At 40.6% G+C, this 14,793-nt stretch overlaps 2 long non-coding RNA genes across 2 annotated transcripts in view; both read left to right on the forward strand.

Annotated features, from left to right (window-relative positions):
- The window catches only part of LOC134948597 (uncharacterized), a 174,178-nt gene extending 162,954 nt beyond the window's left edge, over positions 1-11,224 (forward strand). Inside the window, exons 3-4 of the long non-coding RNA XR_010182977.1 lie at positions 10,712-10,874; positions 11,008-11,224. This is a non-coding gene — a long non-coding RNA (uncharacterized LOC134948597). The remainder of the gene's footprint in view (positions 1-10,711; positions 10,875-11,007) is intronic.
- Positions 11,225-11,367: 143 nt separating this feature from the next.
- On the forward strand, positions 11,368-12,321 carry LOC134948600 (uncharacterized). The gene is made up of 3 exons (XR_010182983.1): positions 11,368-11,517; positions 11,648-11,802; positions 12,251-12,321. It is a non-coding gene; the product is annotated as an uncharacterized LOC134948600 (long non-coding RNA).
- The last annotated feature ends 2,472 nt before the right edge of the window (positions 12,322-14,793 follow it).

Raw genomic sequence — 14,793 nt, forward strand, 5'->3', positions numbered from 1 at the left:
AGGATGTTGTGGTGTTGGTTAGGTCGTTAAGATCAGACGACGCAGCTGTGAAGACCTCCCAGTCCGTGCAGTCGAAGCAGGCCTGAAGCTTCATCTTAGCCTCCTTGGTCCATTTCTTGACCGTTTTGACAACTGGCTTGGCCGCTTTCAGCTTCTGCGTGTATGTGGGGAGAAGATGGACAAGGCAGTAGTCGGATAGGCCAAGAGCAGCGCGGGGGATTGACCGGAAGGCAGACTTAAGGGTAGTGTAGCAATGATCCAGGGTGTGCCCTTCCCTTGTGGGGCACGTCACCTGTTGTTTGAACTTTGGTAGTTCCAGGTTTAGGTTGGTCCTGTTGAAGTCACCCAACACAAGTAGCAGAGAGTCCGGGTGTTTTTGCTCTATGTCTGATATGCTGGCGGCCAGATGATGCAGGGCTTCGTTTGTGCAGGCTTGCGGGGGAATGTACACTCCTACGAGGACAATTGAGGCAAATTCCCTGGGGGAATAGAAGGGGTTGCAGTTGATGCATAGCATCTCCAGGTGAGGGCTGCAAGATTTGCCTATGATCGTGACATTGGTGCACCATCTGTCGTTGATGTAAAAGCAGATGCCGCCGCCTTTCGTTTTGCCCGAGAGTTCCTTGGAGCGGTCTGCCCTATAGAGTCCGAAGCCGGGCAGTGACACCGGGGGTCCGTAGTGAGGTCGTCCAGCCACGTCTCCGTGAAGCAGAGGACCGATGATCCGGCAACGCCTGACTTCGCACTGCCCAGGAGGAGGGACAGCTCATCAAGCTTGTTCGTCAGTGAGCGCACATTTGATAGAACGATCGCAGGGAGTGCTGACCTATGCCCTTTCCGCCGCCACTGCACTAGGACGCCCGCGCGTCTGCCTCTCCTTCTAGTCTTTGGTGTCCAGCTAGGGTCTGCATTAAGTTTATCGCCCGCAATCACACCTTCCGCTAAGCTGGCTGCATAGCTACCGCAAGTGCGAGGTGCGCCGGTACAGTGTGAGTAGGCTGAGTATAGGGGGTAATTCAGAGTTGATCGTAGCTGTGCCAAATTTAGCACAGCTACGATAAGGCACTCAGACATGCGGGGGCAGGGGGGATGCCCAGCACAGGGCTAGTCCGCCCCGCATGTCAGTGGCGCCCGTCCCCCCAGAAATGCAAAAGCATCGTACAGCAGCGATGCTTTTGCATTTCAGGAGTACCTCCCGGCCAGCGCAGCTTCTGCGGCTGGCTGGGAGAACCTCTTCGCTGCCCGTGTCGCAGTGGCTGCGTGTGACGTCACGCAGCCGTCGCGGCCCACCCACCAACGGTCCGGCCATGCCTGTGTTGGCCGAACCGCGCCCTCTAACTGGCGGCTTAACGCCGCCGGCCAGCCCCCTCCCGCCCAACGATCGTCTTTGCCTGTCAATCAGGCAGAGGCGATCGCTAGGCAACGACGGCCTTCGGCTATCTGGCATGCACCGGCGCACTGCGGCACAGGTGCATGTGCAGTTCTGACCCGATCGAACCGCTGCGAACAAGTGCGTTCAGGTCGGAATGACCCCCCTTGTGCACTGCAGGTGTGGCAGATATAACATGTGCAGAGAGAGTTAGATTTGGGTGGGTTATTTTGTTTCTGTGCTGGGTAAATACTGGCTGCTTTATTTTAACACTGCAATTTAGATTTCAGTTTGAACACACCCCACCTAAATATAACTCTCTCTGCACATGTTATATCTGCCCCCCCTGCACTGCACATGGTTTTGCCCAACTGCTAACAAATTTGCTGCTACGATCAACCCTGAATTACCCCCCATAGTGAGAAGTTCTAAACTTAAATAAAATAATGACATACAGTATAATAACATGGGGCACCTGTTGGTGACTTGGGGCGTCTGCCCATGACGGTTACAGCTGAGTTTTGGTTTATATTCTGAAAACCACCATTACGGAGAATATAATGTTGACATTAATGGTAAATGATATACTCAAAGACACTGATAACAGAGAGCAAAACGTAACATGAACTACCAACTACGCAATGATTCTGCACGAGCCAAGTTCTGTAAGAACCAGAAAGCCAATAGTTTGTTGTCCGGTTATAGTTAAATACGACAATTTATTGCAGCTCCTATTACATAGTTACATTGTCGGTGAGGTTGAAAAGAGGCAAAATGCCCATCGGGTTCAACCTGTATTCTGTGTTAATTTGTTCATATTATAATGCGCCTGCTGAAGTAATGGTTTAGTACCAATTGACAGCTATGATTCTTATCACTCCCAGATAATTTAATGTCAGTATGTTAAAAGCTATAGCCCTGGATACATTTTCCAGTTAGGAATTTGTCCAATCCATTTTTAAATACATTTACAGAGTCTGCCATTATTACCTTCTCCGGCAGGGAGTTCCAAATCTTTATTGCCCTTACTGTAAAGAACCCTTTCCTACATTGTGTACGGAATTTTCTCTCCTATAGCCTAAGCGAGTGCCCACGCGTCCTATACAGAGTTCTTTTAATAAACAAATCCGCTGCTAGCTCCTTGTAATGACGCTTTACATATTTGAAGATATTAATAATGTCTCCTCTCAGTCGCCTCTTTTCTAGTGTATACATATTTAACCTTGTAAGCCTTTCCTCATACGCCAGAGACTGTAAGGGGGATATCTAATTAAGACCGCTAGGTGTTTTTCTCCCGATTTTGCTCTGTCACGTGGTACATTTTTTGGGTGCTATGTTTTCGACATATCCTTTTAGCCACTTTCCGCATAATTTTTCCCTGTTATTTTTCCTGCTTGATTTGCCTTCTCAAGAAAAAGTTTCCCAATGTAAAAGTATACAGTTATTGCAAAAATAATATCCAATTACATGCGAGTGATAACTTTTCGGTCGATTTTGGTCGTTTTTCCCACGTTATCATTTCACCTACTCAGACATAGTGAAATGTGGTGTGAATGTTAATTTATCTATCTTTTAATTTGTCATTCATTACAAAGGTTTTTTTTTTTTATGACAGTACCTGTTTGTTTGTTTGTTTGCTTGCTTGTTTGTTTGTTTGTTTGTTTGTTTTTAAATCCACTGAACTTTGTAGTTTTTATCATATTTTTTTAATAATATTTTACCCCATAAATCCCATGATGCTTTGATCCTGACAGGATGACACCTTCCTGACAAGTAACAGGATATCGTCACTCCTTCGTGGGACTGGGAGAAAGCACACAGCATTGTACAGTCTGCTGGTTTGTTGTTTTTGTTTGTTTGTTACTTTGCGTTTTTTTTGTGGTACCTACTTTTTATAGCTGTCTACAAGCACGGAGCCTTTCACTGATGACATTTGGATGTTCATGATCCAGGCTGTGGCTACACAGCAGGTCATGGCAGATGAAGAAAGTGATCAGGTAAATGTTCCATGTGGGGATTCAGTTCGTGTTTACATTCCACGTCCACGCCAGTATCGTACTAGGTGTGTACTGGAGGGTCTTCCTGAGACGGAGGTGATACAAATGTATCGCTTATCCTCTTGGGCTATCTATTCGCTGTACGAGCTGTTGGAGCCAGACCTGGAACCTCGAGTGTCCACAAATCATGCTGTATGTGGGATGAGCAAACTACTGTTTGCTCTACATTTTTTGGCATCAGGCACTTTTCAGCCAACATTGTCCCAATCAGTCGGTGTTGCGCAATTATCCCTTTCACGTATTTTAACACAGGTCCTTAAGGCATTCCGCAAATTCACGACCCAGGTTATCAAATTTCCAGTTACGGATAGTGAAAGATCTGAGACAAAATTGGCCTTTTTCCAAATAAATCGGTTTCCCAATATGCTGGGCGCAATCGACTGTACCCATGTAGCACTCGCGCCACCAAGGGATTCGGAGGAATGTTTTTGAAATCGAAAGCTGTTCCATTCGATGAACGTTTAGATGGTTTGTGATGCCAAGATGATGATCACCAATCTCCTTGTGGGTTTTCCTGGGTTGGTCCACTACTCCTTTATTCTAAGTCAGTCATCGCTGGCTCATGATTTTGAATCCGGCAAGATCCCAGATGGCTGGCTGTTGGGTAAGTTTTTTTTTTTTGTGTGTGTGTGTGTGTGTGTGTGTGTGTGTGTGTGTGTGTGTGTGTGTGTGTTTTTACATTTTTTATTAATCATTTTTTTTTTTTTTTTTGGTAGGTGATGGTGGTTATCCAAACAAATTTTGGCTACTGACCCCATTATCCGATCCGGAAGGCACTGCTGAGAAAAAGTACAAAGCAGTGCACATAGCATCGAGAGGTATTATAGAGAAAACCTTCGGTGTGCTTAAATCCCGCTTCCAGTATCTAGACCAGTCTGGGGGTATGCTGCAATATTCCCTGTCAAAGGTTTGCGACATTGTGAATGCATGCTGCATCCTGCATAATATATGTATCGCCAACCGTTTGCCGGAGAATATAGATCATGATGTTTGTCCGGTTTCGGACATTTGCTTAGCAATGCCAGAAGGTATGAATCGAGGAGGTATTTCCCATTGCCGCGATCTATGACAAATCCTAATTGATTCAGTCTTTTCTGGTAAGTTTTGATATTTAATTTTTTATTTGTCTTGTCTTATTGATATTGTCTTGCATAACCAATGGTTCTATTTTGCAGAATTAACTTTTTGGTTGCTCATTATCCTTTTTTTTTTTGGGGGGGGGGGAGGGGGGGGGGGTTGTTTGTACCCTTGTTTTGTCCTGGAGTTATGGGTTCCAGTTGTTTGTTTAAGGTATTGTGCCTTTTCTGTATTTTTACTACATTGGTCCTTTTTTATGTGTATGTGTGCGTGATAGATAGATAGATAGATAGATAGATAGATAGATAGATAGATAGATAGATAGATAGATATAGATATCTATAGATATATATAGATATATAATTTATAAATATTTATTTTGTAAAAAAAAATCTGTCCATATTATATATATAAAAAAGTCTGTATATATATATATATATATATATATATATATAAAAATTTTTGCAGGTATATATATATATATATATATATATATATATAGTGCGGATCTAAGGGCGCTTAGAGGTAGTACTGTACATCACATCAATATAATATACATAAAACACGTTGTGAACTCAATTTTAGTATTTAAAACATGAAAATGCCACAATCACATAAAATCACAGTTAGAGTTTATCAAGATCTTATACAATGTGTATTCAGTAGATTCAATTATTTTCTGTCGGTGAAAGTCCTGATAGGACTTATTGCTTGTGTGACAGTTCTTCATTAACAGCATATGGCACAGATGGATAACAGTACTTGAACAAAAACCCAACGCATTTCGTCCCTTTCTGGGACTTCCTCAGGGGTAATTTCTAAATAATAGAATACAGTCACTGAGTAATAGTTTTTACTACCAATCTAAAGATTTACATCTAATGTGACTATACATACCGAGTGCCAGATGTTTTAAGATAATTCCAAAGGGGTGTAAATCTCACTGTGTGTATCAATAAAAGCAGGTATAAAACCTAGTAAATGAAAATAAATTAGAAAAGAATTATATATATAAGACTCAATATTTTAGTCTCTATAATATAAGGAGATGGAGGACTAAGCACGGGAGGATGGGGATGATACATACCAAATAACTACATCAAATGACTCATTAATATAAACCCATATTTAAATGGAATCCGTAAGCATAATGTAGTCAAGTGAGTGACCTATATTGGAGAAAGAAATTCAGGCCTTAGTTGGTCGGAGCCGTATAGAGAATATTATCATTCTATACGGTATTTAGATTCAACAAGACATGATTTTTATACATACCCAACTCGAGTGTATTCAAGGTCTATCCCTGACTCTATGTAGATGGATATAAATCCAATTCGTATAGAGACCGCTCAGTGGTTAATCAACCTAAAGTGATTAATGGGTAATATTTAATATCCCAATTACATTCCTAATTTTTAGTGTATTATTCAGAATTTTAATTTCGTTAAGTAGCGGAACATATGGTGAAACTACCATTTTTCACAGTGAAAATATTAACTTTACATGAAAATATATATATGAAAACAATTTGCTTAACATTCCCCTATAGTCTACATTGAATACCATAAAGGTGGATACAGAAAAACGTACATAGAATCCATATAGAAAATTCAAATTCCCAGTATCCATATGTGGAGGCAAGATGGTAACCATGATACTCACAATGAAGTGTACTGTGGTCCTCTCAGAGTTCAAGGTGATACTGAGAGAGGTGTCCACATACTAGTACTTATACCAGTGAATAGATGACATCACTTCCTTTCATTAATCTAACAGAGTAAGTATTAGTAGTTGGTGGAAAGTGCCTTATAATTCTGCCTAGGTAAGTGTAAATATAATAAACTACTAGTTCAGGGTAACTAGAAGCGCTTACATATCTGGATTAATTAAAAAGGTTTTTTTAAGGCTAATTAATGCCGGTGGAACGCATTCTTCGATGCATTCCACTGGCCGGAAGTCACGGGGCCGGAGCTGGTGATCTCCCACAGGAGAACAAGGGATATTACTTCCTTGTTAGTGGAGCGCATGAGCGTCATGTGTTCCACTGTTGCCAGGCGACGCACACTAGGAAGGTGCCGTGTGGAATTTAACCCGCCTCTGTTTGCAAGGCGCACATAGGGCCTAATTCTGAGTTGATCGCAGCAGCAATTTTGTTAGCAGTTGGGCAAAACCATGTGCACTGCAGTGTGGACAGATATAACATGTGCAGAGAGAGTTAGATTTGGGTGGGGTGTATTCAAACTGAAATCTAAATTGCAGTGTAAAAATAAAGCAGCCAGTATTTACCCTGCACAGAAACAAAATAACCCACCCAAATCTAACTCTCTCTGCACATGTTATATCTGCCCCCCCTGCAGTGCACATGGTTTTGCCCAATTGCTAACAAACTTGCTGCTGCGATCAACTCAGAATTACCCCCATAGTATGGAGTGCATTCTTCTCTGCTTCTGCGTTCCAACTCCCGGAAATAGGACATACCTGCCTAATAACCGATCCAATACATGTAGATTAAGTCAAAATAAGCAGCATTAAATATAAATAAGAATAAATATATATAAGTGGGTGTCCTCCTATAACTACATACTAATTTAGGTGATAGTGGCCAAATACATAATGGCTACTATTATTATCTCTAAGTGCCAATTATTTATTAATTTAGCTCAAGTAGTGATAAGACTAATCTATTTATTAATGGGTGTACAAGGAATTTATCTAATAATATGGAATATCTAAACTAATTAATATTTAGGTGAACCATTATTTAGTACCTAAATGATGCATAATAATGTGAAACAACAGAAGGAGTGAGTATATATAACCAATATATAATTATATATATTATATGTATATAATTTTAGGAAATTATAAGGATACCTAGTTGTAAGTAACTTAATTATCAGGTTATTAATGCACCCTTATAACAGGAATTTGTCGATAAAGTTTAAATTATATATCAAATGTATTGTATAACTATCAATGATACCCACATGACTTTATATATGATTTGTTTCCTTCTAGACCATTTGATATATCCCTTTGTGGGATGATAATAATAATAATGAAGTGACTTACAACTAGGTATACTTATCATTTCCTAAAATTATATACATATAATATATATAATTATATATTGGTTATATATACTCACTCCTTCTGTTGTTTCACATTATTATGCATCACTTAGGTACTAAATAATGGTTCACCTAAATATTAATTAGTTTATATATTCCATATTATTAGATAAATTCCTTGTACACCCATTAATAAATAGATTAGTCTTATCACGACTTGAGCTAAATTCATAAATAATTGGCACTTAGAGATAATAATAGTAGCCATTATGTATTAGGACACTATCACCTAAATTAGTATGTAGTTATAGGAGGGCACCCACTTATATATATTTATTCTTATCTATATTTAATGCTGCTTATTTTGACTTAATCTACATGTATTGGATCGGTTATTAGGCATGTATGTCCTATTTCCGGGAGGTGGAACGCGGAAGCAGAGAAGAATGCGCTCCACACTATGTGCGCCGTGCAAACAGAGGCGGGTTAAATTCCACACGGCGTCTTCCTAGTGGCGTCGCCTGGCAACAGTGGAATGCATGACGCTCATGCGCTCCACTAACAAGGAAGTAATATCCCTTGTTCTCCTGTGGGAGCTCTGGCCCTGTGACTTCCGGCCAGTGGAACGCATAGAAGAATGCGTTCCACCGGCATTAGCCTTAAAAAACCTTTTTACTGAATCCAGATATGTTAGAGTTTATTAAATTGCTTCTAGTTACCCTGCACTAGTAGTTTATTATATTTACACTTACCTAGGCAGAATTATAAGGCACTTTCCACCAACTACTATTACTTACTCTATTAGATTAATGAAAGGAAGTGATGTCATCTATTCACTGGTATAAGTACTAGTATGTGAACACCTCTCTCAGTATCACCTTGAACTCTGAGAGGACCACAGTACACTTCATTGTGAGTATCATGGTTACCATCTTGCCTCCACATATGGATACTGGGAATTTGAATTTTCTATATGGATTCTATGTACGTTTTTCTGTATCCACCTTTATGGTATTCAATGTAGACTACAGGGGAATGTTAAGCAAATTGTTTTTATATATATTTTCATGTAAAGTTAATATTTTCACTGTGAAAAATGGTAGTTTCACCATATGCTCCTCCACTTAACTAATTAAAAATTCTGAATAATACACTAAAACTTAGGAATGTAATTGGGATATTAAATATTACCCATTAATCAATTTAGGTTGATTAACCACTGAGCGGTCTCTATACAAATTGGATTTATATCCATCTACATAGAGTCAGGGATAGACCTTGAATACACTCGAGTTGGGTTTGTATAAAAATCTAACTACCATATAGAATGATAATATTCTCTATACGGCTCCGACCAACTAAGGCCTGAATTTCTTTCTCCAATATAGGTCACTCACTTGACTACATTTTGCTTACGGATTGCATTTAAATATGGGTTTATATTAATGAGTCATTTGATGTAATTATTTGGTATGTATAATCCCCATCCTCCCGTACTTAGTCCTCCATCTCCTTATATTTTAGAGACTAAAATATTGAGTCTTATATTTACAATTCTTTTCTAATTTATTTTCATTTACTAGGTTTTATACCTGCTTTTATTGATACACACAGTGAGATTTACACCCCTTTGGGATTATCTTAAAACATCTGGCACTCGGTATGTATAGTCACATTAGATGTAAACCTTTAGATTGGTAGTAAAAACTATTACTCAGTGACTGTATTCTATTGTTTAGAAATTACCCCTGAGGAAGTCCCAGAAAGGGACGAAACGCATTGGGTTTTTTGTTCAAGTACTGTTATCCATCTGTGCATATGCTGTTAATTAAGAACTGTCACAAGCAATAAGTCCTAAAATCATTGAATCTACTGAATACACATTGTATAAGATCTTGATAAACTCTCACTGTGATTTTATGTGATTGTGGCATTTTCATGTTTGAAATACTAAAATTCAGTTCATAACGTGTTTTATGTATACAGGTTGAGTATCCCATATCCAAATATTCCGAAATACGGAATATTCCGAATTACGGACTTTTTTGAGTGAGAGTGAGATAGTGAAACATTTGTTTTTTGATGGCTCAATGTACACAAACTTTGTTTAATACACAATGTTATAAAAAATATTGTATTAAATGACCTTCAGGCTGTGTGTATAAGGTGTATATGAAACATAAATGATTTGTGTGTATGTACACACACATTGTGTGTATGTACACACACATTGTTTAATGCACAAATTTATGAAAAATATTGGCTAAAATTAACTTCAGGCTGTGTGTATAAGGTGTATATGTAACATAAATGCATTCTGTGCTTAGATTTAGGTCCCATCGCCATGATATCTCATTATGGTATGCAATTATTCCAAAATACAGAAAAATCCGATATCCAAAATACCTCTGGTCCCAAGCATTTTGGATAAGGGATACTCAACCTGTATTATATTGATGTGATGTACAGTACTACCTCTAAGCGCCCTTAGATCCACACACTATATTGTTATTCTTTGAGCCTCATCTAACAGGAGGTTCCTTCTAAGGTGCAGCTTGGTTCTCATCCACATAGCGCCATAGGGTACCCTTTGCCATATATATATATATATATATATATATAATTATCCTTTATTTATATGGCGCCACAAGGGTTCCACAGCACCCAATTACAGAGTACATATGCACATAATCAAAACAGGAAAACAGTGACTTAGTGTTGAAGACAATATACAGTAGGACAAGTATAGGGTAACTAAGCATAACTACACCAGTAAACGACATAGAGATAAGTTCCAAGGTGGCCATATAACTGCGGGATTTGGGCAGTTGAGGATTAATAAAGTAAGAAAAGGATAAGCACACGAGGGAAGAGGGCCCTACTCGTGAGAGCTTACATTCTAAGGGGAGGGGAGTGTGTGTGTGTGTGTATATATATATATATATATATATATATACATATATAATTATTCCTGCCATGAAATTTAAATTGAAGGCAGTTTGCCCTGTTTGGATTGGCCCCTTTGTGTGGGTAAATAAACATTGTACATGTGGTGTGGGGGGTCTGGTTGCTGTTGAATTTCCATACCGGTCTAACCTTTCTCCTCCCTTTGTCTTGCGTCTGTGTTTGCTGCACAGGAGGACCCCCGTACTGGCTTAACCTCGTGTACTGTCAACCCACCGTCCCACTCTGCCTGGGTGTGCTGAAGGGCCATGTGCTGAAGGGCCATGATGGCTTTCCTGGATCCCAGGTGTCCGGTCTCTTTGCAGCTTGTTGCCTCTCCTGGACTCTCCCGTACTGGTAACTATCCTATTGGTAGTGGGGTATCCTGTGGAGCTGTGGTGTGAGGGGCAGTGGGTCTGGATGCTGTTGAATTTCCATACCTGTCTAACCTTTCTCCTTTCTTTGTCATGGGTGTGTGTTTGCTGCACAGGAAACACACCTACTGGCTTATCCTCCCTTTCTCCTTTCTTTGTCATGGGTGTGTGTTTGCTGCACAGGAGGACCCACCTACTGGCTTATCCTCGTGGACTGTTAACCCACTATCCCACTCTGCCTGGGTGTGCTGAAGGGCCATGGTTGAAGATGGCTTACCTGGACCCCTGGTGTCCGGTCTCTTTACAGCTTGTTGCCTCTCCTGGACTCTCCCGTGCTGGTGAGTATCCCATTGGTAGTGGGGTCTCCTGTGGAGCTGTGGTGTGGGGGGCGGTGGGTCTGGATGCTGTTGAATTTCCGTTCCTGTCTAACCTTTCTCCTTCCTTTCTCGTGCGTGTGTGTTTGCTGCACAGGAGGACGCCCCTACTGGCTTATGCTCGTGGGCTGTCAGCCCACTGTGCCACTCTGCCTGGGTGTGCTGAAGGGTCATGGTTGCAAATGGCTTACCTGGATCCCTGGTGTCCGGTCTCTTTGCAGCTTGTTGCCTCTCCTGGACTCTCTCGTGCTGGTGAGTATCCCATTGGTAGTGGGGTCTCCTGTGGAGCTGTAATGTGGGGGCGGTGGATCTTGATGCTGTTGAATTTCCATACCTATCTAAACTTTCTCTTCCCTTTGTTGTGCATGTGTTTGCTGCACAGGAGGACTTCCCTACTGGCTTATCCTCATGGACTTTCAACCCACTATCCCACTCTGCCTGGGTGTGCTGAAGGACCATGGTTGAAGATGGCTTACCTGGATCCCTGGTGTCTGGTCTCTTTGCAGCTTGTTGCCTCTCCTGGACTCTCCCGTTCTGGTGAGTATCCCATTGCAAGTGGGGTCTCCTGCGGGGGACAGGCTGGTAACATAGAGTATCTCCCACAGCTAACAAGGCCTTGCTACCACCCACCCCCAACTATGTAAGACCCATAAAATTAGAACTAGGGTAGGTTTCAGTGGAGCGGAAAAATAATTTCCAATTCCTCTGTCAGGTTTTATTATACATGGCTTCCAGGAACCTTTATACCCTGGCATACGAGCGGACTTCTTGTTCCCATTTTTTTTTTTTTATTGTAATTTGGGGGATACCATGATTAAACTAAGACCCGCAAATGAGTTCTGACAGGCTGAAGTAAAAATGAACAGGACAATATTGATGGCCTTTACAGAGGCGACACTGAAATTATGTTTAATGTGTTCTGCTGTAGAATGTATATGTATTGGCTTACAAATGTTATATTATGGTTTCTATTTTTCACCAACAGGATCTGGAAAAAGATAACATAAATTTCACGCACCCATGAAAAAACTCCCTAAAAACTGAATTTCACAAGGCACAAAAGTCTGTCTACCTTGACCATCGTGCTGTGGACTATTGCTAGCCTGTGTCCCAATAGTGCAAACACAATTTTTATTGTCTTTACTTGTTTTGCTGGCTGTATATTAAAGAAAAAAGAAGTTGAATGACCCTACTGTTTTTTTATTCTAGATATAATTTGTCAACTGTAATTTATAATACACACATATTCAACAGCCAAAATGAGTCAGTGAAAAAGTGCAATCAAATGGTTATACAAAAGTCCACAAACTTTTCTTTGGTAAAAGTGTTATTGTTGTTGTTTTGTAGTTTTTTTTTTTTGTAATGATCCTGTAAAAAATAAGTAAAAAAATAAAAAAAACGTGTTTAAAATTTTTAGTTCTTATAATATAAACAACTTGTTACTTGTTACCTGTCATAACCACACACCCACACATACCCAGGCAGCACACCACACATACCCAGGCACACACACACACACACACACACACACACACACACACTCACACACCCCCAGCCAAACCCAGGTAGCCTCACACACATACCCAGGCACTCCCAGGTAGCCTCACACACATACCCAGGCACTACCACACCCACCCAGGCACACCCAAGTAGCCCACCATACACACACAGCCACACCCAGGTAGCCTCACACACATACCCAGGCACTCCCACACCCAGATAGCCCACCACACATACCCAGGACACCCACACATACCCAGACACACCTCACATATACAAAATACAGCATACATAAATGTTCCATACATGCTGTCTGGCAGGTAGTTTGGTCAAACATTTTGGGCAAGCTGGTTACCAAAATCCCAAGTTTTTCATCCATTTGGTAGATGACTTTTCTGGAGGCATTTAGTTCAGTCTGCTGGGTCTTATGTATTTCTTTGGTGGAATCTGTCAAACGTGTGATGCTCTGTTCCAGCTCTACAAGTCTTTTGTCAACTATCTTTTGGAAGGAATTCTGTTCCATTTTCTTGGCCAGTTCTTGGATTTGTTGACCGTTGTCTGTGGTGGTTAACTGTAGCTGTTGTATCACAGACAGAAACGGTGAACCTGTCAAAAGAGGTATTTTTGGTTAATAAAATATCCTTTATCACCAGTCTGCTAACAAAGTTTTGTTTAAAAATCCAAAGTTAATTCAGTTTTGAGCAGCTTGGTAACGTTAAACACAACCCCTTGTTGTTCCGAAAATTGTCAAAAATGCCTCCTCCTAGCGCAGCAGTCATCACAACCTGGGGCAATGCACATCACTTGAGTCCATTTAAATTACATCATCACTAGTAAGTACTTGCATGACCTCCTCATGGTATCTACTCACTGTTTGAGGTTCCTAGAGATATACATCTCCATGTACTGAGTAGGATGCACTTGAAACTATTGTGGGTCAGTGTAATAATAGCCTAACCGTAGTGCAAAGGTATGTAAATAAACCAGTGTAGTTGAAAAAAAAATAAACCAATTTAGATTTTATTCAAACAATTCGGTGCTAAATTTAAATTAGGACGATGGAAATATTACTAAGATACTTACCAACACTGTATTTGTCATCAATTTCAAGATCATCATCTGGTTCCAGTAGGTCCGGCCGGAAATAAGGACCCACTCCAGTCCTTGTCACTGAGCTTGAGGATGGACCAGTGTCAGGAACATTGGGATGTAGAACTTCTGTATACTCAGATATTTGTGGGTTTGTTTCCATAATAGGAAAATCCAGAGAGGCCGTGTTGTCAGGTGCCATTTCAATAGATAAGTCAAAAAACAAAGTAAAAAATAATTACTAATTTATATGTTGAAACACCGATTTGTACAATTGATAGCAGCGTTTTTAATTTATACATGCCCTCAAATCCAATGAAGGTCTCCTCTGAAAACCCGGTGTTATCCATCACAGGTGAAATGGAATCAGGTGATGTGGGGCTGCGTGTGGACTCCGTGACGGGGCTCAATGGTCTGAACTCCCCTCCCGTAGTCCTTTCAGTTGATGGTAGTTTCCTCGTTGTTGTCTCTGTGTAAAAAATGAAGTAAAACACATACTTATGGAAAGTGTATTTATAGAAAAATGCCATAGTTGTAGATAGATATTGCATACTCACCTACACGACGATGTACGGATGCTTGTTTATCACCCCTTGAAAGCTGAGCCTGTCCTATAACAGTAGCTGCCCTTGCTTGGGATGACCCTGAAGTTGACGTTACATTTTCAGAGGAAGCTGGCTCCCTTGCAGTGGGACGTGTTGTGTCATGCTGCTGGCATTCGACTCCTCTAGAGGAAGTTTTCTTTCGTTGATTGGCCTGTGATGCACTACTTGCGGTGAACTCCCTCGCTGGAACTTCGCCTACTGGTTCCCGGACTGCAGACGATTGTCTTTCTAAAATGTGAATAAAATAATAATAAATAATAATTTACTGGGCATAAAAAATTATAATAAGTGCACAGTTAGGTTGCAAACACCTAAATCTTACCACGTGGCTGTA

The sequence above is a fragment of the Pseudophryne corroboree genome, chromosome 8, assembly GCF_028390025.1.
Source record: "Pseudophryne corroboree isolate aPseCor3 chromosome 8, aPseCor3.hap2, whole genome shotgun sequence".
In the NCBI taxonomy this organism is placed as follows: Eukaryota; Metazoa; Chordata; class Amphibia; order Anura; family Myobatrachidae; genus Pseudophryne; species Pseudophryne corroboree.